We start from the raw sequence: 24578 nt of genomic DNA on the forward strand, positions 1-24578 counted from the left end.
AGATAGCCATATCGTCAGCATAGCTGATGATATTTCCACATGTTTGCAAGGTGAGTAAACTGTTTATATAAATCACGAAGAGGATTGGTCCTAGAACTGTTCCTTGTAGAACTCCGCAAATTAGAGTTCTTCCTTCACTTATACATCCGTTTATAGTCACGAATTGTTTTCTTGAGTCCAAATAAGATTGAAAAAATTTTAAATCATTTCCTCGGATGCCAATACTGTCTAAGGCTTCCAACAACTGTGAATGATCGACAGTGTCGAACGCCTTAGCCTTAGCGTGGAAAGGTTATCGCGGGTATCAAGGTGTGAATCTTGCACCTTGACTATCCGACTACCTTAATAACGATGAAATAGCAGAGCATATACTTTGTGCCTGCCCCGTGAGGAACCGAATCAGGTTTTTTGGGTTCGACAGAGCTGAACTATTACCATCTGACCTGAAAGACCACTCACTATACCAACTAATCGGCTTCGTTTAGGGGCTGGGTTTATTTGGTCGAGTGTGAATAGGTGTGAGCCACAATAAACCCTTGCGGGTTGCGGTGAAGGGTCGAATAGATCCACTCACTTTGGACCTAACCTAACCCAACCCAGATCAGAGCTTCTTTGGAGTATCATTCTCTTGTATGTAGCTTCGCCCTTAAGAATACCCTGAGGCTGCTGGAGATCATCCAGAAAAGAGCCATATGTCTAATTGGAGACATGAACCTTGATAGTCTGAAAGTCTGAAACATCGAAGGAAGGTTGGAGATTTGTCTCTCTTCTATAGATACCTTAACGAGCAGTGTTCAAGTGTTGCTGCTCATCGTTTTGACGTTCAACTCAGTACACCTCGAACTTCACTGTTCAAGACCTCCTCCATTCGGAGAACTGCGTTTATGTGAAAGATACTTCCTGAGAACGTTTTTCCAAATGGATTTAATTTCCAGCGCCTCAAGGATTTTCCTGCAGTGCTAGTGTTTTGCTGCCTTCAAATTTGTAAATTCGGCATTGGTTATAGAAATGGTTTATGTGTAAAACAAGTTGTGGGTCTTCATACTATTGGAGTTGTTCCAGATGAAATTGCAGTTTTCCTTATATTGGGAAATCCTCAGTTCCACACAGGGCACTCGTCTCAAAGATCCTCGGTTACTATGATTGTAGAAAGTGGTGGCGATCAAGTATCGGTAACAGAACTTGGAAGTTGGAACTCCTCTGCGGTGGCGGAGTCGTATATTGAAAATTCAGTTTCGAAAAAAATTAAGATAACCACAGCCAACGGCCACCGGCCGTTGAAAAATCTTAATCGGCGTAGGCTGTTAACATTAACTTTTCAATTGTCATCTGAATACCCATAAATCAAAATAACAGTATGGGATTACAAAAAAACTCTAATTCCACGATAGAGTAGGCTTTGAACTTTTCACCACCTTTCAGTCATTCGCAAGTTCATCTTGAATCACTATTCGATTTTATCTCGGTAATTTTTCATCAATGTTTACTGTGAGTTCACATATAACCTAGCATTGAGGCGATTTATAATTTTCATCATGCAATGTTCAGTATATTCTGAACTATCTCCTGATTCAAATGAAAAATTCAGATATTCCTGAGAAATATATCGTTTTATCTTCCTCGAAAAACTCCATGCAAAACAATTAAATACTTCGTCCAAAGTTTTGAATTTATCGGATCATCTTTCATTGACCTACCTTAAATTCCAATATTATCATGCATACTGAACAATGAATCACTTGACACACTTTCCCACTATTTTGTCAGATTCTATCACTGTTTTATTATGTTTATTGTGTTTCTACATGTGCTTCTGCCGTTAAAAATCGAGCGATGTTTCAAAGCAGAATAAGTCACACTCATCAATACCACAATTCAACTTTTCGATGAGAAACTTTCATAAAATCCGTCGAAGGTAAACGACTGTTTACGTCAACCTAACCCCATCATAAATTTTCTCTAAAAACACCAAATTCAGTATCAGTGCACCACATATCTTTTCGAGGTGTGTTGATGACCGCGCTTCTCGTCGAAACGTGGTCTGCTATGATCGCGATATCTCGTGGAAATTTCACGTCGCGCGCGAACCACTGACTGTCCCGGATGAAGTACCGAAGCCGAAGGGACACTGATAACTTCACGGAATCGTCGCTGAGGGCGGCACTGAAGTAGCAAAAATCGTTACTGTTCGCGCAGGAGTCTTAGCACTGGGTGTTGCAAATTTATCATTCGAATTGTGACGATTGATTGTAATTGCAGGGTTCATTCTTCAAGTGAGATCGTCTATTCTCCTTCTAGATGGTTTTTCTTTCCATGTTTCGTCCGTTGTTGTGTTTTATTTCGCGTTATTATTTTCCGAATGCGTATTCTGACAAAGAATGTTGAAGTGACGGTTTTCGTTTTCTTCTTTGCAGACATATCCGTTAACAATTTGGTGAAATACTGAGATCAATTAATTAGACGGTTGACTGTGGGGAATTTCGCAGGAAGTTCTTTGTTTCGGAATTAGATGGACGAGATTCCAAGAAAAATATTCGTTGTCGTATTTGTCTCAAAAAAATATAAGGCATACTATGTTTTCTATCACAGTTACAGCTGTGGTGTAGTAAGAACTGTGTCCATATCTTTAGTCCTCGCGAATAATGGAAAACCTTCCGACATACAGAAAATTTTCGACTACTTTTCAATTTCCTTTCAACGATTCCTATCACTCAAATATTATCTACAGTTAATCACTATTTGCAAAATAAAATTCATTGGGTTCAATAATATACAGTAAGACACACTTAAATTGAAGTCACCCTGTATTTGAATCACTTTTGAGAGGAGATATTTGATTTTTGATACAGGCGTAGAGCTTCACGGGCTGCACTTTTTGCAATACTTAGCCCGAGTGAAAGCCCTAAACCCAGTCTATTGCGTTCCCACGAAAAGGAAAAATCCTCAATATCCTGCTTTGCCTTGAAGATACCACAATGAGTATATATAAAAATGTTCAACGCAAAATTCGAATTTTATATTCATATCAGATTTTCAGTTGGAAGTTCCGAATAGCTACAGAAATGATCAAATAGTCGGAAACAATTTTGAGTGTGTCATACTGTATACAAATTTCTCAAATACATGCTCGTTTACTCCCTTGGACATTGTACTCCTCATTTATACGCGGACGACACACATTTCTATAACTCTTTCAAACCTGAAGTCGTTGATAAGGCTTGTGCACAAGTTAATAAAGACATCAGTAATTTTGTTGAAACTGCAACTGATCATTGTCTAGTTAACAACCCAAAAAAGTCAAATGTTTTGATAAAATAAAAATAAAAATACTTGACAAGGTCCATTGTAGATCAAGCGAAGAGTCTGGGACTTATTCTAGAAAATAATTTAAGATTCGAAACACACCTGAAAAAACTTATTCAAAAGGCCTATGGAACTCTCGAGATTATTTATGGAAATAGACATTTTCTAACAAAAACAACAAAAATAATGTTATGTTTTGTCTACCCTGAATTTTGCTGATTTAGTGTACGGTCCCTGCTTAACGAAAGCATATGAGCAAAACATACAAAAGATTCAGATTTCATGTTTACGTCTCATTCATGGAGTTCGAAGGCGAGAAAGTATTATCAATAAATTAGTTGAAACGGGTTGGTTAAACATGGCAATGCGTAGACGGTTGCGTGCAGCGTGCTCATTTCACATAACAAAGATTCCGATTTACTTATATGAAAAAATTTAATTTCTAACCGATGTTCATACAATCAATATTCGATTCAAATTTATTTTAGCACCACCAATTCACCATCAGTAATTTTTTAAACGGTCCTACAGTCACCAAATTGGCAACGTGTACAACGGTATTCCAAACGAAATCAAAAAAATGAATGTGTTTAGTCTTAAGTACTACTATAAGAATGTTTTGTACAAGCAATAAACCAAACACTACATTTCAGATCCCTAAGTTGTTAAGAGTCCCTATTATTGTTTTTTTCAAATTCTGTATTATAGGCATATTCCATAATATTAAGCTTGTGTGAGGTTAAGTGGTGAAACAAATGAGTAATTTAGAATTATTGATTTGAACTTCGCCTTTGACGTCAGCCCTAGGATCATTAATGTTCCAAATGTAAAAAAATTTATATGTATATTATTTACAAATCGTTGGATTCACTAAAACCTGCATTATGTATCTTTGTTGACCTATCGAAAGCTTCCAATACTGTTTGTCACAAAAGACTCCTCGAGAAATTAGAAAACACTGGCATACGGGGCAGACCATACGAACTGTTTTATTCCTACTTGAATAATCGGAGACAAATAGTTGACATCGATGGGAAAAAAGTAGTCCAAGAACAATTACTTACGGAGTTCCGCAAGGTACGGTCTTGGGTCCAATACTATTCATCATCTACATAAATAGGTTATCAAAAATGCATTTCGAAGGAAATTCCCTCAGTTTTGCTGACGACACAGCAATCTTTCATAATGCGGAGACATGGCAAGACCTCAAGATGAAATAAAAAAGTGATTTCAAAAAGATCATGAAATGGTTTCAATATAACAAGTTGACCCTAAACGTAGAAAAAACGAAATATCTACCATATACCTCTTATGCCATTAAACTACCTCTTATGCCATTAAACTACGGAACATTGATTCATTAAGTATCAGTCAAAACTCATTTATTCCAGAAAGTATCTCAATTAAATACCTTGGCTCAATGATCGATCGACACATGAAATGAGATTCATACGTATTATATCAACTCAAAATTCACGAGGAATTTTGTTTCGCTTCAAACTATTGAAATAATGGCTCGAAATTTCCTATATGTCTACAGTATATTATGGTTTGGTTCAATCACAACTCTCTTATGGTGCTATCGGTTGGGGGTTATTAGAAATACCCACTTGAGATGTCTGGATATTTTACAGAAAAATATCCTGAAAATTTTGTCAGGTAAAGGTAGAACGTTCTCCAGTGACCTCTCATTTGAAGAAAGTAATGTCCTAGATACAAGGCAGCCATACTGCCAGAAGATTATTCTGAAAGTCCTTGAGAACAAAATAAAAGTAAAACCAGTGTAACACATGTATAATACCCATAGAAAAGAAAATACTTTTTCAGCTCCAAGACACCAAAAATTGGTAGGTCAAAGACACTGTAATTATCTTGGCCCAAAGATCTGGAACATAGTACCGGAAAAAATGCAACTCATTAACAAACAAAATGAATTTAAATTATAGAAAGAACTAAAAAATTGGCTGGGAATTGTCTTCAAATCTGCCAACATATTTTTCGAAATTTTATAAACTACACCTCAAGATTTGACCTTCACAAACTTCATTTGAGAAATAAATCACGACATGTTTCGCTAACACCGTAGCTTCTTCAACAGTGATTTGAATACTACAAGTTGCTTCCCAGGCTAATATATATATACCACAGTTAACTACAATTGGGACTAATTCCATCTAATTACTTACACCTCTACGATGTTAGATACCTGAGGTACCTCTTTAATTATGAATACCTGAAGCATATCACCTCACTTCTGCATCAATAATAATACTTCCTCGGTTTTTTAAGAAAACAAGTTTGATAATGGTGATATATTCAAATCCAGTTGGTCATTCATTAGCATGTTTGAATTTTTAAGTTTAATAAATTCCATTGCTCCTAAATGATTCAGTGTCAAACCTTTATTTTCTATGTGTAAAATTCAGAACTCTTCGTCAAAGGCATTATTTTCTTCTAAAAGATAATTGGAATATGTTGAACTTGTTTTCTTATTTACATATCTGATATGATGATCCTGGATTCAATTCCTAAATGTTCTTCCAGTTTGACCAATATATATTTTAGGACACGTTCCACACTTCAATTTATATACTCCTGATTTCTCGAATTTGGAAAAAAACATTTATTGAAAGGTCAACGATAACATATCGGTCAAACTTACATCATTTCAAATTATATAAGAAGCATTTTCACTATTGAATATACTTTTGAACGATCCAAAAATCATTCATGATATCTAAACCTGCTTCGAATGTCAAACTTCGGCACGAACCTACGCGGTGAAAAATGTATTGGGAAAAACAAACAAACAGCCATTAAAAAGGCATTAATCTTTTCGAACGTGAAGTGGAATCCAATAAATTTGAATTCGATGAATCAAAAATAAAAATAAATTTGGTGCATAATGAACAACCACCTGCGGCTTGAGTACTGCGAAAGAAATATGAGTCCTCGGAACGGATACGGAAAATTTGGGTGTGGAAATATGTAATTATTGACGTCAGTATGTTAAAAATAATTTGTATTATGAACTGAGTTTCAAATTGTGTACTGATTACTGAGATGAAATAAATATGTAGTTTTTCATTGATATTCGTAGATTGAATATTCTATCGATTCCTTGGCACCACTGATGAGACCTATGCGGGTCAAAACACCGCCAAACACCGAACGCTCCAGTTTTGGACTCTGGCTCAAACTGTAGTGAAACTATAGAGACAGTGAAAGATGTCTTTCGGCATCCATGTTGAAGCTTGGGTTTGCAATAGGCCTCGTTTATCTGAGAAATCTATGAATTGCGTCTTTTGTTTATCAAATAGATGGCGTCGTCGTGGTGGGAGATGTCATTAGCTGCATTCACTCATACTTAACTTGAAAAACAGTTGAGTCCATCAATACATGCGTAGTCCAGTCTAACACTTCTGATGAGACGTATGATGGGACGAAACATTCATTCATGATGTTGGATCACGAATGCTATATTTTTGGGCTCCAGTTCCAACTGGCTGCAAAATTCATTTATCTTCTCTTCAGTTACTAATCAACTCAGATATTTGATAGAATGTAGAGTCTTCAATATGAGAAAATCAAGAAGATCCTTCAAATTCACTGAAACCAACATTTTATCATTCAGTTGTGCTCTTGATGACCTGTCATTTAGTGATAACTTAGTGATCAATCTAAATTTCTAGGTATTTACATCGACAATAAGCTCAAATTTATTGAACACATCAAATTTGTTAATCAAAACTGCCAGAAAACAGTCTATTATGTGAGTGTTGATAATATTTTTAAAGAAATCTGTACACAACAAAATTTCGACGTCGAACTATAGTGTATGTTCTAACTACTGTTTTGTAGGTGTTTCCATATTCACATTTCATGTTTGTATTCTTACATTTATATTTATTTTTCACAAGCTTCGAATACAAGATTTGTTCTTAATAACAATAAAGTATATTATTATCATTAATACTAAGTGAGTGATAGTTTCAGCTACATATGTTTATGGTTTTTCAGGAGTTGAACAATAAACATAAACAACGAAACACTGTCAACCACCTTCTAACAGAATTCTTTAAAAAATTATTGGTTGGGATAACCGCTTGTTCCTCAGAGAAAAGCTTCTTACGAAATTTTCTGAAGAGATCCATGAAGTAAGACTCGGTAATTGTGAATCACCAGAAAAAATTGGTGACTGATTTCGAGAGTATTGAAGATTCAGGAAAACTGACTTCTGAATGGATTTTTCCCAATCAGAGTATTTTATTTGAAAGATACCATTTGCATTCAGGTATGCTATGAATACAAATATGTTTTCCAATATCGTTTCTTTCCGTACTTAAGAGGAACGTAACAGGTCAATATGAATGAGGAAGTGTAGTCCCCTTTTGTTCCTTTTGTTTTATTGTGGGTAATTTGGGTAATCTTTTAAGTCCCCTCCCAGCCGAAATTTTCATAAACAATTATGAATAAACGCCTTAACTAAATATAATTTTCCAAAAATGTATTTATAGTTATAGTCTGTTTCACAGAAACATATAGACAATTACAGTAATTTTTTCAATGCATCAATTGTCTTCACGAATACACAAAATTCACAATAGAACTAGAAACCAATAATTCAGACCTCACAATTACAAAAATCAACAACAAACGTGACTTTGCAATTCAACACAAACCAACCTATATAAACAAAATTATCAATAACCATTCCAATCACCCTCATCAACATAAATTAGAAGCCGAACATGAATAATGACATCCCTGACAGAATGCTTCTCAAGCAGGCCATTAACCAAGTACACCTTCACATCAAAGATTACATCAACAACTCTATCTGTATATGTAGAGTAGAGAGGGTGAGTGCATTGTACATCCTCCCGAGGAGTTGTCCTCCTAGGTCATCATCCATTCTGACCTTTTCAGGAATGTGAATAGGTCACTAGGAGACATCTCTTTTATATCGGCATGTAAAGGCCAAGACTCCCTGAACAGACACTCTCTTTGGCAACTTCGAGGTGTCTCACGGCGGCCTCCGTGAAGGTTTTGGAAGATGCAGCGACATTACTATCGTTGCGCGGCTTCTTCAACCTTCTTGGGATTCCCTCCGTGGAGGTGCTCCAGTAAAGGCGCTTTCCTGCAGGGGCAGCCGGTTCCTTACCTTCATTAAAGGCGAAGCTCTTGGCTTCCGCCATAGGAAGTTCCATTGCTGTAGGAGGTGGAGTGGGGAAGGGGGAGGGTGCGCTAATAGTTGCTGCCACTCCTGCCTCTATCGCTCAGCGACATTACTGTCGTTGAGCGGCTTCTTCAACCTACTTGGGATTCCCTTCGTGGAGGTGTTCCAGTAAAGGCGCTTTCCTGCAGGGCCGGTCGGTTCTTTGCCTTTATTCAAGGCGGAGCTCTTGGCTTTCGCCGTAGGAAGTGCTATTACTGTAGGAGGTGGAGTAGGGGAGAAGGAGGGTGAACTGATAGTTGCTGCCACTCCTGCCTCTATCGCTCTCTTTCTCCTTTCATCCTCGGCGCCACAAATGCGCTTACTCCTTGGCCTTTGTATTATATTACGAGTTTATCTGACATTCCAAGTGGTAGAATGGGGTGGACATTTCTGTTGATCCCCAGCCACCGACATAGATTGATGTTGAGCATTTATGTCCTGCCTCGGGATTGGTTTTTGTTTTTTTCAGTGTCTGTTTTTGTGTTTGTTTTATATATGTGTGTTCTCACGAGCAGCAGGGGAAGAGTTGGTCACTCTGGCAGAGCCTCGCATTACCAGAGAAAGGCTGATTACAATGAGGTTTCGCCCATTCCACCAAGGGGATTGTTCGTAACCGTATATCACCCTCCGGCCATTCAGCTGTCGGCTCGATTTCTTACACCTTAGCTTGGGTAGGCTGGTCCACGGTGGCATGTTTCGCAAAGGCTTTTGGTGAGTTTTGGTTCCCCTCACCCTATTTATTTCTGCCACTGACCAGGAGTCCGGCGACCCCGTCCGTAAGGCCACATTGGCTTCCCGGAATGGGCTCCCAGTCCCCAGGCCGTTAATAGAAACTGTTACGTTTTTCTCGTGGGTTTAACTATATTTTACCACACTATACAATCAAACTGAGCTTTATTTCGCTGCTCCAATGTCAATACAACAAAAATACTTTTACTGACACTTCAGACTGATACTCGAATGTCTGTCCCTTCATTAAATCACTTAGTACGGCACTGTCAACTGAACTTTCTCGATATGCGTGTTGGTAGTATTTATATATGATAATCCGAGTCTCGCGAAGCTGGTAGGAAAGTCTATCGAAGCGACGTGGTATCTACAATAATCGCGAAGCGCAAGTCCAGTTGAACGCAATCTTGAGCAAGTTACAATCGATTCACGACGACCAGCGGCGGACGGTACTGTTTTCTTCAGGAGATGATATACCTACAACAATAGCTCATGACACTGGTAACTTCTCGGTGTATAAAAAATAACGAGTGATGACTGGACAAAGATAACAAATCAAGGCTTTACAAACTAACATGTGGACCATGCCCAGACTTCTAGAAATTTCATAACGAGGATCTCTGAAAATGGAAGATATTCTGAACATAGACTACGGCATATTACATATATAAAATAAAAGATAAAAATTGAACCTGCTTGAATCTCTGGAAATAAATATAGGCAGATATATTTTTTTTCAAACGACCAACAGAAATTATCAATTCACCATTGTTGAACTTCTTCCCACTCGATGTCATTGATTATCATATCAACTGTTTTTCTAGAAATTAAATGGTGGTTAATTGTGCTTTCTGAATCCACCAGTTTGCCGAAAATAAGATCTTATCTGATTTTGATATGAAATGGCAGTATTGTACCTGGTTCTAGAAGTGATATTGTATTCCACCTGATTGTTTCTTCAGAATCTACCTGTTTTGTTATCACCTACTGTTCTTGTGATGTACTGTTTGGAATCTTTGGTGTAGTAATGAATATTACTGGAGTTTTTTCCCAACACCAAACCGTTATTTCAACACCTAGACACCTCGACTTCAAGACCAAGATCAAACTGATGGTTTAATCTTCCTCTTGGAGATGATCACTTGGTGATCGAAACACTTGTCGAGGTGTTAAAATAACGGTCAAACTGTCAGTTTGATATTCCTCTTGAAAATGATCACTTGGTGATCGAAACAGGTGTCGAGGTGTCAAAGTAACGGTTTGATGTTGGGAAAAACTCCAGTAATATTCATTATCTTTTGTTGTATAGAAAATATTGTAGAATAGTTTGATGTATCAGTAACTGATGAAGCTACCGCGTAGCGAAAAGCGTTTAAAATGAAATTAATTGTTAATGTTCCATAACCATCATCATGGCTATTGTTATCAATTTTCAGCAAATAATGGGTCAGATTATTCATAACTATATCATTAAATGAAATTAATTTCATTAAATCAGTAGAATATATAATTGTGTATGAGAACGTAGGGGTTTATGAAGCCCCAAATGAATGCAAACCAAGTCATGGTGACGACATCCAGAGACCATTTCACAGCGCTTGCACTTCGGGTTGGAATTCTAATCCATGTATATGACCTGAGGAGAGGCGCAATTGCGAAGTCACGTGTTATGACACGTGCTTGAAATTTCGATATCAGCAGATGTGCACTGACCAATTAATATTAATGCCCAGTTGTGACCTATGCAGCTACCTTCGTGAAGTTGCAAACCGGAATAAGCTGCTCATAATTTCCGAAGATGGTGGTCGACCGATCGCGGAAAACGTGTGGAGGTTTTCGGAACCATATTGTTTTGTGTAATCGATAGTTTTTTGATCGAAACAACGCCATGATTCAACATTTGGATGAATTGCTGATTTTTTATCTGACGTTTGATGCAATACAGGGTAATTCAAATTCGACCCCCACCATTGGGATCTCCTAAACTACAGGGGATACGTCGAAGTTAAAATCGAGGCAAAGTTGCTTTTTTTGTGCTTTACAAAATACTGTTTTCAAACTTCGAAAATTCCGAATATTTCTGGGAATATCCGAAATAAACTGAAAATCGGAATTTTTATACAGGGTGTAACTGAATAAGTGTAAAACATTCAAGGAGGTGATTCCTCATCGAAAAAAAGATGGGATCTTTCATATAAAGAAATTTTATTGGAGCATCCCTTTTAAAGATACATCCCCTTAAAGGGGGTACATACAATTTGTATGACAATTTTTTTCACAAGCACTAAAAAAGTTACAATATTGAAATCAACCTGACGTTTTGAACTACCAAAAAGACACTTAGCCAGTAATTTATTTGGTTTACCCCATGGTTGTAAGGGGTGGAAAACGCATCCCCTAAAATTTATTTCCAATGTAACTTTTTGTCTTCTTATTAGTTCACCATTCAAAAATATATTTCCGATAGCCTGTTTCATTCTGAACAAAAAATGCCTCTTGGGTTTTTTGCCCAAAATAAACCAGTTCGCAGCAAAACATTCTTTTAGGAACAACTACAGAGATACATCGTCATAAATGCGAAAATATGAAACTAATCTATCTAGTAGGTTGCTGTTAGCGATAGTGACAATTAAATTGGTATGAAGCTGTCAGTTTGTGAATTTTCGAAATTGAATTAATAATAATTGTGTGTTGTTTGTTTTTCTGTTCTTAATTTGTTACTTTAATAATTCACTTGTTATTAATATGGCATACACAAATGAGGAAATGGCTGATATGCATTACGTTCACGGTCTGTTGCAGGGGAATGGGTAAGAAGCTTCTAGAAGATATGCTGAAATGTATCCTCAACGGCATCATCCTTCACATAGAATATTTGCTCGACTTCATCAAGGATTACGAGAATATGGTTCATTCGACAAAAGAACGCAGGATTGTGGTCGCCATCGAGAAATACGAACACCAGAGCTTGAGGAAGCAGTACTTAATTCGATTGAAGAACAACCTACTACCAGTACTAGAAAGATTGCTTTCTAGCTAAATGTTGATCATATGACGGTATTTCTGCAACGAGTACAGGCACTGTTACCACGATACTTTCCGAACCATCTTGAATTTTGCAATTGGATGCTGGAAATAATTAGAAGAAATTGTGACTATCTGAAGACGATAGAATTCACAGACGAATGTAGTTTTTCTCGGGACAAGATTATTAATTTTCATAATTACCACATATGGGCTGATGGAAACCCTGGCGCTATTGTCATCAAGAACAGTTCTCTCTTAACGTGTGGCTCGGAGTTATTAGGGATGATTCAATAAGGCCTCATTTTCTACCTCCTCGATTGAATGGTGAGGCATACGTTCAATTTTTAAGAGAAGTCCATTCAGTACTGCTAGAGGAAGTTCCTTTGGGCGTCAGAAGGGATATGTTTTTTATGCATGATGGGCTCCCGCCCATTTTAGTCAAGTAGCACGTCAGCATTTAACTGAAACATATGCAAATCAGTGGATAAGTCAAGGAGGACCACTGGCCCGCTCGATCCCAGGATCTCAATTCTCTAGATTTCTCTATTTGGGGCCATTTACAGCATTTGGTTTATCGTACTCCTGTTGGCGATGTAGAAGACTTAAGAAACCGCATCATCGATGCGTGCAGACCAATCAGAGAGACTCCAGGAATATTTGAGCGAATACGTGGCTCAATGCGCCGACGTCTAGACGCATGCGTAATGTCTGAAGATAGACATATTGAACATTAACTATGATTTCTACATGTTGTGTGTTTTGTTATTAATAAATAAGTTTTGTTTATTACCCTTTAATCGTTTAATGCAGGTACTAACTACAAAATAACAATAAATCCAATTCGCATTTATGACGATGTATCTCTGAAGTTGTTCGTAAAATAATTTTTTGCTGCGAACTGGTTTATTTTGGGCAAAAAAACCCAAGAGACATTTTTTGTTTAGAATGAAACAGGCTAATTTTAGGGGTTGCGTTTTCCACCCCTTACAACCATGGGCTAAACCAAATAAATTACTGGCTGAGTGTCTTTTTGTTAGTACAAAACGTCAGGTTAATTTCAATATTGTAACTTCTTCAGTGCTTGTGAAAAAAATTGTTATACAAATTTTATGTACCCACTTTAAGGGGCTGTATCTTAACAAGGGGTGCTCCAATGAAGTTTCTTTATATGGAAGAGCCTATCTTTTCTTCGATGAGGAATCACCTCCTTAAATGTTTTACATTTATTCAGTTACACCCTGTATTGTTATTTGACAACATAGCTCAAAACCAAGAACACATTTTCATTGAAACTTTTTTCTGCTATAAATTTCTGCTGCTACTATTTCTATCACATTTCTAATGTTTCAATATATCTCGTTTTTCTTCATTTGAGAATAAGGACATTTCGACTGAAATATTTGTGCAAACTTATGATGTTTCTGACAACTTGTGTTAATTAAACAAAATTTTTTGGATGTAGTCATGACCTTCACAGATCTTTTTTCATATCTGTGGTTTCAGAAGATCAAATCATATGGAATCAATCATCAATGAATCAGAATGAGAAGCACTATTTTTCTGTATAAAAAACAATATATCGCCCATAATAAAAAAAGTTGATGATGATTGTCAAGTGACGAAACGCTGGATAGTAAATCTGAACATAAAAACGTGTAACTGAAAAAGAATATCGATGAAAATATATCCTTGGTTTTGAGCTATAGTGTCAAATAACGCTAGAAAAATAAAAACAAAAATTCCGATTTTCAATTTTTTCAGGGTATTTCCGATAATACTTCAAATTAGTATACTGTTGACCACAAAAAACAAAACTTTGCCCAATTTGAGCTTTGACGTATCTCCTGTAGTTTCCTGTAGATCCCAATTGTGGGCGTCGAATATGAATTACCCTGTATACTTGGCTTTGCTAGATATCACACAATAAAAGTAATACGTGGTAGATCTATATGTTGCAAAAAGTATTATTTTTTGAAGGTTTTTAAGAATTATAAATGTTAGCAAATTTTATACGAGAAATGAAATATTTATATTTTCAATTACCCGTGATTTAGTAGAGAAAACAGTTTTGTATATCAAGCGACCGTCGCTTTTTTCAAAATATTACTAGTATTTTTCGTTCGATATTGTTTTGAGCTTATTTGAAAAAAATGTGTTTTAAGTTTTTTAAAACTTTTTTTCAATTTTCAGTTTCATATGCTATAAAAGCGTGTTTTTTAGTTTTTTGGAACTATATTCATTCTAAGAAATACACAGAATTCAAGTGAGTTCTAGCGCATACTCTCCAGAACAGAATTCCATATCTTGATTAAGGATGATGGATGATGAAAGCTTTCATATGCAGAAGAACCTAATTATCTTGAAGTGATATTCACAGAAAAACAACACAAAGATCTTCAGATGGATATCTATTGTTCAATTATATTTTTTTGAATAAATTCTAACGATTTCAGATAAATATCAACATCAGATGGAATAACTGTATATATTTCAGAAATATTCATTTTCGAAGAAATGATGTTCAAACAGTAACTAATAAAACAGTTATGTTCCATTTACTCGTATAAACTCCTGAATACTGTTCGTAACTACTTGCCTGACAAATAGTCATTTCAATACTCGGGAATGATTTGAATGGATAATATCGAAATTCCAACTCATTTTCCGTTATTCGATTGATATCAATAGATGAAATTGTCACGATGGTCTATTCTCAGCCGTTATATTCGAATGAGCTATATAATGTGTCCTGGAATTGAATGGCTATTATTCAAAATGAATAGAAACTCATTATAACAACTCGATAAACTAGTTATCAGATTCACACATTATGAATCGTAGTGATAATGTTTCAGAAGGATTATTGTTTGTTGTTTCTATGTCATTTTTCATGGTACAATATTCTCCAATGATATTAAGCCAATTGAAGTAACCTATTGTTTATAATTAAAAATAAAAGTATAATTCCATCCATAGTCTAGAACCATTCTGCAATTTCTTCCAAGTTCGATATTCAATTCGAATATCAGTAGCAATATCAAAATCAGAACTTTCATTTTGCGAACAGAACAATTCGATGATTGTGAAAGACAACAGAAGGTTGACATTTACTTCAGCAATGAAATTTGAGTATCTCATGAATCCGACTCGATGAAAAGGATGGTTTTCATAGGAGTTGTATATATTTTTGAGCACTCTGAAGTTCATAAAACATACTTGCTTCAGATATCAATGACGAGCAAGGATTCATGTGCGAAATCTTCCGAACTTATACTTTACTAAACACATCTTCATTGAAATTGCTAGACCAGATACTCATTTTAGTTTCGAATCACTGAGTATTGAACGAATATCTCAACCAAGCAAAATTTATTACAATAAATGAAAAAACATTTGGAATCATTTCAGAAAACTCTCCTGATTAGGCGTGTTTTTCAATTTTGTTGATATTTCAACAAATTCTTCTGACAATATTCTACTCTTTTTTAAATGGAGCAAGCTCAATAATTGAGACGCAGGTACCTAGCAGAGGTATTTATAGTATAAATGAGGATAACATTGTATGTATATTTATTTTAATCTTCCTCTTGAAGACATTAAAATGACGGGTTGTTGTTTGGATAAAACTAGTATTCAGCTCAACAAAAGTTGAGGAAAGTTGTCTCCTTCAGATATCTCACGAAAACCATGCGCTGAAAATTATAACAGGTTTGTGAATACTAGCATCAAATTCAACTGAGTAATATACTGAAGTGGAAAATGATACATTTGGCAGCGACAAGAATTAGGATGGAACTTCTTGTATCTATGAAGGTTTTACACCACCAACATGAGCAGATAATTCATTTTTAATATGAAAGTCTTCTTCGATACAAAAAACGATTCGATGAGTAAAACAATTTGCATTCCAATTCAGATATTTTAGTTGGAAACACTATTTACACTGTTCTCTTCAGAGCTGTAAATGACCTAACCTAACATCAAACAGGCCCCTGCTTTTCATGAAATATCTGCCATTATACCACAAATCTGCACCAATAAACTTACATCTCAGCTACTGAAAGGAATCGTTTTATTTTCAGAAGAATAGAGCTTTCACAATGAAAATCTCAACAGGGTTATTAAAGTATTTGTAATCCAGGTGTCAAAGATGTCAAAAATCTTGAAGGAAGCCATGGATCGACATTATTCTTAATATCTGTGCTTCAAATTATATTGAGTATGGTTTCACAGCATGGTTCAGAATTTTTTTGATGATAGTTCTTCAAATATCCTTTTCACCAATTGTTAACAATGGCTCGATCTTAATCACTTTCAGTTTCAATGCTGGTGATATCTAGAGATCTATGTATCGTCTCCAACCCTATTTTCATTGGACATCAACGATCCACTGAGGAAGATCCAAAATCCAATATCTGTTTAAAAAAAATGTTTGAAATCTGCCCACTTTGTAAGGAGTATATCATTAATTTCTTGGTGTTTTTAAAATATTTGGCCCCAGTGACAGGTATCCGGATTTTTTCATTTCTGATCTTCAAACACTACTATATTTTATTATTTCCCACAGTGTCATCAAAATTGAAACATAAATCGTTTCTTTTGGTAATTTGGTAATTCTAAACAAGCCAGATACTTTGAGTGCATCTGCATTGTGATCGAATTGACGAATGCCTTCTGTCAAGCAAGTTTGTATCAATGCTCTGCCATAAATACAACCTCAAATCAAGCCAAAGGTCCGAATCTTTGTTTTCTGAAACTGCAGATAATATACTTTTTTTATATTTATCAACACTACGATTTGAGTCATTTTTGTGTTGTGATTGTGATCTATTTGCCTCTGATTGAAATTGTGAGCTGTGGATAAATTAAGTAGAATATGAGAGTCATTATATAGGTCAATTTTGTCTGCTGATTTCCATCTGTTTCGAAAAAAAGAACAGCACAACTGAATATCATGAGCATAATGATGAATACAGCAAATATTTACTAGGTAATAAAAGTTTTGAATCCATAACCTGAATGATTGGAGCCCAAGAATTGAGCTTAGGAGAACTCCATAAGTTACAGTCAAATTATTGAGTATTCACTATACTTTTTGGAACATCAGCTTATTAAACAAAAAGTTATGATCTAGGATATTGAATACTTTGCTTAAATCCAAGATTACGATGAATGTTAGATTACTGTTACTAGTGGTCATGATCAAATCCTGAGTTATTGAGTACTTTATTGATGTTCAAGTGGTATATTTTGGAATCAGTTTGGTTTATAGCAAACTTGTTTGAGCATATTTTTTGTCTGCTTCTCCACCTGAGATGAAATTTGCTGCAGAGGTTGTTTCAAGTTTTGACTGAAAAAATTCAGATTATTGTACAATATACAATATATCACATAACTTCTCCATAACATCCAATCATTTTTTTTTCTGAACATGATATGCATTTTCATTTAGTATCAACTAATTCCACACTCTGTTTGTATCGAAAATGCCTGGAGAAGATATTGCGTAGTGAAACAAGTGTATCGGTTTTGTAAACTGTTTATCGAAATGAAGTGATGATAAGTTCTAAGTTGGGGTCCTCTAAAGTATTCAAATATAGACAACTATTATATTTCGAAAATATCTCTAGTTGTTTTCCACTTACGTATATATTGTGATGAAATCCAAATACCTGTCTCATCACAATTCAAATTTGATGGCATACAGAGAGAAATAAATACGAGTGAGTCTGCTTTTTTAATCATTTGATCAAAATAATGGAAAATATGATAGAACTTATAGAACTGAATACGAAATAATGAATCCTGCTGGAAGAAATGCCCAGCCAAAAATCAAATCAAAATGGTTTGTCTGTATATTACCTTTCACGATTCAAAATCAGCTTTCGAATTATAAAGTAAATTAGTTGATAAAACTCCAATCCCAGAGGAGAAAAGTTTCTCCTACAGTATAACAGTAAATCTTCAACTAATCAGCATTTTTTCCTTCCAGAGACATTCATCCATCACTGCATCCCATTCGGAATGATTTGAGTTTTGAAAATAATGCTAAATGCATGAAGTGACGTCAAGACTTCCATTGGCATCAATCAAACTCAATTTCGTCTTGCGAATTGAATTCAGCTTCTTATCCATCAACCAACAGAAATTCATTTCTCGTAAATAAGTTTCGAAGACTCCAAACCATTGACATGATTTCGACTTCCATTGGCGAAAGAACAGTAAAACTTTGGTCCGACTTCGGTTGATTAATGCCCCGAATCCGTTGAGATACATTTATATCTCGTATATCTCAGCGACAAAGCTTCCTACTAAGCCGGCAACGTCTATTTGATCCAATTATAGATAAGACGGACATGAAAATAAAACTCGCTCACCGCTTTATCATAGCCTTCCATGTATTCCTAACATTTCAACCAACCATGCAGCCTCAAAACCTAGTTCGATGGAAGATGGAGAATAGGTTTTTACGATTAGGTCACTTGTGGTTGCATCTATGCAGTTTTCATTGTGGTGCAAAGTAAATTACGAATATATAATTTAGTGGACCCTCCAAACATTGGATATATCGGTATATGTGCATTCATTAAGGAAGAACTCACTGAGAAGTTTTTCGAAGACACACTTGCAAATAAGTTTGTATCAATTTTGTTTTCTGGACGATTGTCCAGGAAACAAAATTGAAATAAATGAAATTGAAACAATCTTAATGAGAAATCAAATATGACAATTACTTGGAGAGTAGGTAATAATAATAATTGTTCTACCACTTAACCTCCACAGCCAGCTACGAGAACTGGCAACAACAACAAAAAAAAACAAATACAAACAAAAAACAAAACAAAAATTGAAAAAGTAATACATTATACACCTGATAGCAATCAGCATTCCAATAACAACAAAAAAAGAATATACATATGAATAAACTACTGAGTATTTTAAGTTTGTTTACCTAATAGTTCTATTTTCAATTTTTGTCTAAAAATACCTATTTTGAAATGTTTTGAATGAGGGGGAAGTTTATTGTAAATGTTGTATATCTGATATGTAAATGATCGTTTGAAAAATTCATGAGTGTGTATCGGAGGAGTTAATAACCCTTTATGCCTTACATTCAAGTTGTGTACGTCAGTCCAAAAACTAATTTTATTATATAGACAGGTCGGAATCTTATTGCAGATAACCTTATGATAGAAACACGCTGAGTGTAATGTCCTTCGGTTTTCCATATTGAGCCAACAAGTTTCTGGCAGCTTTGATGAGATTCTGCTCCTTCTACGTACCCCATGAATAAGGCGAAGGCAGGAGTTTTGAATCTTTTGGAGTCTTTTCTTGCTCCTAATTGTGAGGCATGGTCCATAGGGTACATCTGCATAGTTCGTGGATGAAAGAACGAGACTGTCACATAAAGTAATTTTTGTGTTCTTAGGGAGGAATTTTCGATTTCCGTAAATCAGCTTGAGTGAAAGGTAAGCTTTCACACGTTAGTTTCTTCGAATTTTTACTTTTGTTCGAATACCTCACAACCAATTAATGATGCTCTTATTCATTCATGAAAATCCTACAGTGAAATGCTTTACTACACAATACTAATTACCATAAGAATATTTACCTGGTGAAAGAGAATCACTAAAACGATATTTGGACTTAACTTCAGAGTTTCATGTAGAACATATCCTCAAAACGATATCATGACATTTCCAAGTGTCATAAGTGCATAAGGAAAACTTCAAAGTTTCAATGTGAATTGATTAGTCAACCAAAACATTCCACAACACTTCATGAACACAGTACCTCCTTCGATATCATTTGATATACATTTGATCTTGATGGAATGGGAGATATATTTTTATTATTATTATCATTATTATCATTTTATGGAAGATCAGTAAAAACGATAGCCAATGGTATTGCAATTCACTGACAGTATGATCATACAGTCGCCACAATTTTGAAAACATTTTTTGATAAAAAAAATAAAAAATAAAAAATGGCGAACTTCGAAAATATAACGATTTTTTTTTAAAAGCGATACTTTTATAAAGTTGTTCATGCCAAATTTTTGCTGTCTACTGTTACGGAAAATTCATGTAGGTAATAGAAACAAAAATTATAAAAAAGATACCAAAAGGTCAATTTTTGAGAAATTTATGGTTATTCGAAAATAAGAAAGCAATTTTTTTGCTAATAATAAAAAAAAATCAAAAATCCTGAAAATGTTTTTGAAGGGTAGATAAGAATTGAAAAATTTTGACCGGTTCGAATGTGATCGGGTTCAAAAGTAGTCGATTTGGTACGGAATAACCCATATACATATAAACAGAATTGAAATTTGAAAATGTTTGTGCTTCACAAATGAGAAGACCCAAATGAAAACTTAGATAAACATTTATATTTGTCAAAATGCATAAACGTGGATGGACTTTATCAAAATCATAAGTAATTTAAATTATTCGAAATCACTGTGATGATATTTCTTAGTGACCACCAAGTGATCATCTTCAAGAGGAATATTTTTAATTTTCCTTTTAATCTTCCTCTTGAAGATGATCACCTGGTGATCGAAACACGTGTCGAAGTGTTAAAAATAAACATTTAGTGTTGGAAAAGAATTCCAGTAATATTCATTACTACACCAAAGGTTCTAAACAGTGCCATCATGAGTATATTTCTCAGTGTTGAATTTGACACTTTCATTGACTTTTACAAATTTCTTTGTATAACATAACATTACTTTGTGTATTATAACATTACTTCTCACGGAAACACCCCCGTATCTTCCGTAATATTCGAGGTAGAACGATGAAACCCTCAGGACTGATGGAAATGCTCAAAATGCACCTACCACCTGAATGGGGTTGACCAAACTGATATACACTGTCCACCACTCGCGATGGAACATCCCATTTTTACGGTAAAACATATTACGAAGCAAAATAGGCTCAAAATTCCTTCAGATTTGTGATCAGGACTACCAACTTACTACGATTATATTTTTTTCCTGAAAAAATTTCAGTCCTGAAAAATCCGAATTTGTCTCACTTCTCATGGAAACACCCCCGTATCTTCCGTAATATTCGAGGTAGAACGATGAAACCCTCAGGACTGATGGAAATGCTCAAAATGCACCTACCACCTGAATGGGGTTGACCAAACTGATATACACTGTCCACCACTCGCGATGGAACATCCCATTTTTACGGTAAAACATATTACGAAGCAAAATAGGCTCAAAATTCCTTCAGATTTGTGATCAGGACTACCAACTTACTACGATTATATTTTTTTCCTGAAAAAATTTCAGTCCTGAAAAATCCGAATTTGTCTCACTTCTCATGGAAACACCCCCGTATCTTCCGTAATATTCGAGGTTGAACGATGAAACTCAAAATGCACAAACCACCTGAATACGGTTGGCCAAAGTGATATACACTGTCGCCACTCGCGATGGAACACCCCATTTTTACGATAAAACATATTAGGGGGCAAAATAGGCTCAAAATTACTTCAGATTCGTGATCAGGACTACCGACTTACTACGATTACACTTTTTTCCTGAAAAAATTTTAGTCCTGAAAAATCCGAATTTGTTTCACTTCTCATGGAACCACCCCCGTATCTTCCGTAATAATTGAACTAGATTTTTTTTTGTTTTTGACATCAAAACATGAACGAAATTGTTTAAGAGAAACTCGACTTTTGTTTTCACATAATTAATTTATTTTTTATTTTGTTGTCAGGAAAGTTATTCCTTCTCAATAAGAGAGAAAATGGTAATTTTGTAAGAGGAACGGAAACATGTATGTAATCAGTGAGGTTTTAGGATGGTTAATGTTAGTTCATATTCTCATTTTCCCATTATTTAAAAACAAAACAAGGATATTTTGTGCCGAAAAATGTTATGTAGTTCAAAATTCTTTCGAAGTACTACTTTCAAAATCACATTTTCAATTAAAAAACAAAACAATCAATTTTCAGGAAAAAAGTGTATTCATAGTAAGTTGGTAATCCTAATCACGAATCTGAAGGAATTCTGAGCCTATTTTGCCCCCTAATATGTTTTACCGTAAAAATGGGGTGTTCCATCGCGAGTGGCGGACAGTGTATATCACTTTGGCCAACCCCATTCAGGTGGTAGGTTCATTTTGAGCATTTCCATCAGTCCTGAGAGTTTCATCGTACCTCGAATATTACGGATATTACGAATACACTGTATATACATATACATATATATTTATATATATATATATATATATATATATATATATATATATATATATATATATATATATATATTATATATATATATATATATATATATATATATATATATATATATATATATATATATTATATATATATATATATATATATATATATATATATATATATATATATATATATATATATATAGATATATATATATATATATATATATATATATATATATATATATATACATACATATATCATCATACATATATTTTTGTAAACGGTTTCATTTAGCTTGCTCTGTTTGTTTTTTTATTTATATATAAATGTATTTATTTGTGTCAAATTTAGTAATTGAAGTTTGACCCCATTTCAGTGAACAGATTGATCTGATATTTGGTACACACATTTAGTTTGATGACAAAACAATTTAATGAATTTTGTATTTTTTTTTTGTAGTTTAGCAAATGATCAATAACATCATAACTATGTTACTGCATATAATGCAGTAACATAGTAGTAAAATTCAGTAATGATATCTTGAGGACGCTAACTTGGTTAGCGAAACACGCGTCAAGAGACGGTAATTTTTGTTCTGGTGTTGAGAAAGTGTTTTCAATAGATTCATTTCACGCGAGAGGTTTCAGTACGAGCTATCAAGTGATCGATACCGTAGATAGCTGAGGTCAGTGGTGAGATGACTGCTACCTAGGACCCTCCCAATTTTTTTTGTATAAGTACATTTTTTGAATAAAACCGTTCAACATATTTTTTTTACTTATTTTTCCTATTCTTTACGGATATTTCAGTTGGAACATAATATTTTGCTACATAATTATAGCACTCATTTCACTCGATCACTATCGCTCGTCGTTTCTCCGAACTGATTTGCTTTCGGAATCAATCTAAGAACTGATTTGATATCTTCTGTCACGTATGGTCCAATTGAACGCTCTGGTATGTTCGCAATCGCACTCTGATGAGAGTCTCATCTGTTCTGTACGATATCGGATTTGTGACAAGTTTTTTGTTCAATGTCATTGCTTTTCGAGTTTGAAAGCCGTGGATTTTTGGAATTTCTTCCTGAGGTTTCGCTGGCGCGAGTGGCTAGCTTCTTCAGAGGCTTGCTGTCCGATTATGGTTAAACCTCTGAAGAAGCTAGCCACTCGCGCCAGCGAAACGTCAGGAAGAAATTCCAGAAATCCACGGCTTTCAAACTCGAAAGGCAATGACACTAAAAACCTCAGCCGTGAAAGTCCAAACCATTTTGTCAAGTTTTTTATTGCTTCATTTTGTCAGTTCAACTATAGGCATAACAAAACTTTCTCGTACTGCAAAAGTCTACACATTCTTTCCATACATTTTTTGGATTCAATTAAGTGATGGACATGGATGTAATTACTTTTATAGTTTAATTAAAAAAGGAAGTATGCATGAGCGCAAATATTACATAATCACATCAACTAATTCCTAGGATCAACTTCAAGATCAATAAGCCAATTTTCTTAGAACATATTTGTCTGAATGAAACCTATGCTAGTATGTATCCCTTTATTGTGAAACCTATTTACTGATTTGTATTAGAAAGCATAATAAAGTATTTCATCTTGGGCAGAGCCGGAACTTATGTTCGTTTTCTTTTATGTAATTGCATTTCATGGTCATAACAACATTATCCCTCTGAAGTCGTTTAGCGCTCTAGTTATACTCTCTTTCCTGAAAGTCTTTCTTTTGAGGAGGAAATTATTTTTCTAGGGAAGGAATTCAATTTTTCTTTTCAAAGGTACATTTTGAGATTTTATAAACGGATATATTAGTCTTGGTTTTGACGTCGATTCATGTTTTCCAATTGATTAATGAGTGTGATTCCAGTTCAGAAGAAATAATGTGAGGTTATGTTGGATCCCTACTCAATTTTAGTGTTCGTATGTTCCTGAAGTACTTAAGGTCTTTCAGAAATGCAGAAGATGATTCCCGTGAATTTGTTAGGTTGAATGTTACATTAAAAATAGTTTTTTTACACATGAGATGATGCAGAAACTAAGTAAGGAAAATTTTAGAAGATTCCAGTAATTCTTCATCACTTCAA

At 34.9% G+C, this 24578-nt stretch overlaps 1 protein-coding gene across 1 annotated transcript in view; it reads right to left on the reverse strand.

Annotated features, from left to right (window-relative positions):
• Positions 1–2084, reverse strand: part of LOC111509803 (neuroligin-4, Y-linked) — a 783062-nt gene extending 780978 nt beyond the window's left edge. The window contains exon 1 of the mRNA XM_074184600.1: positions 1698–2084. The gene's annotated coding sequence lies outside the window, so the exon portion shown is untranslated. The remainder of the gene's footprint in view (positions 1–1697) is intronic.
• Positions 2085–24578: the final 22494 nt, after the last annotated feature.

Source organism: Leptinotarsa decemlineata, unplaced genomic scaffold (assembly GCF_025532065.1).
Source record: "Leptinotarsa decemlineata unplaced genomic scaffold, Ldec_3_MD MMD2_tig00026354_RagTag_RagTag, whole genome shotgun sequence".
Taxonomy (NCBI): Eukaryota; Metazoa; Arthropoda; class Insecta; order Coleoptera; family Chrysomelidae; genus Leptinotarsa; species Leptinotarsa decemlineata.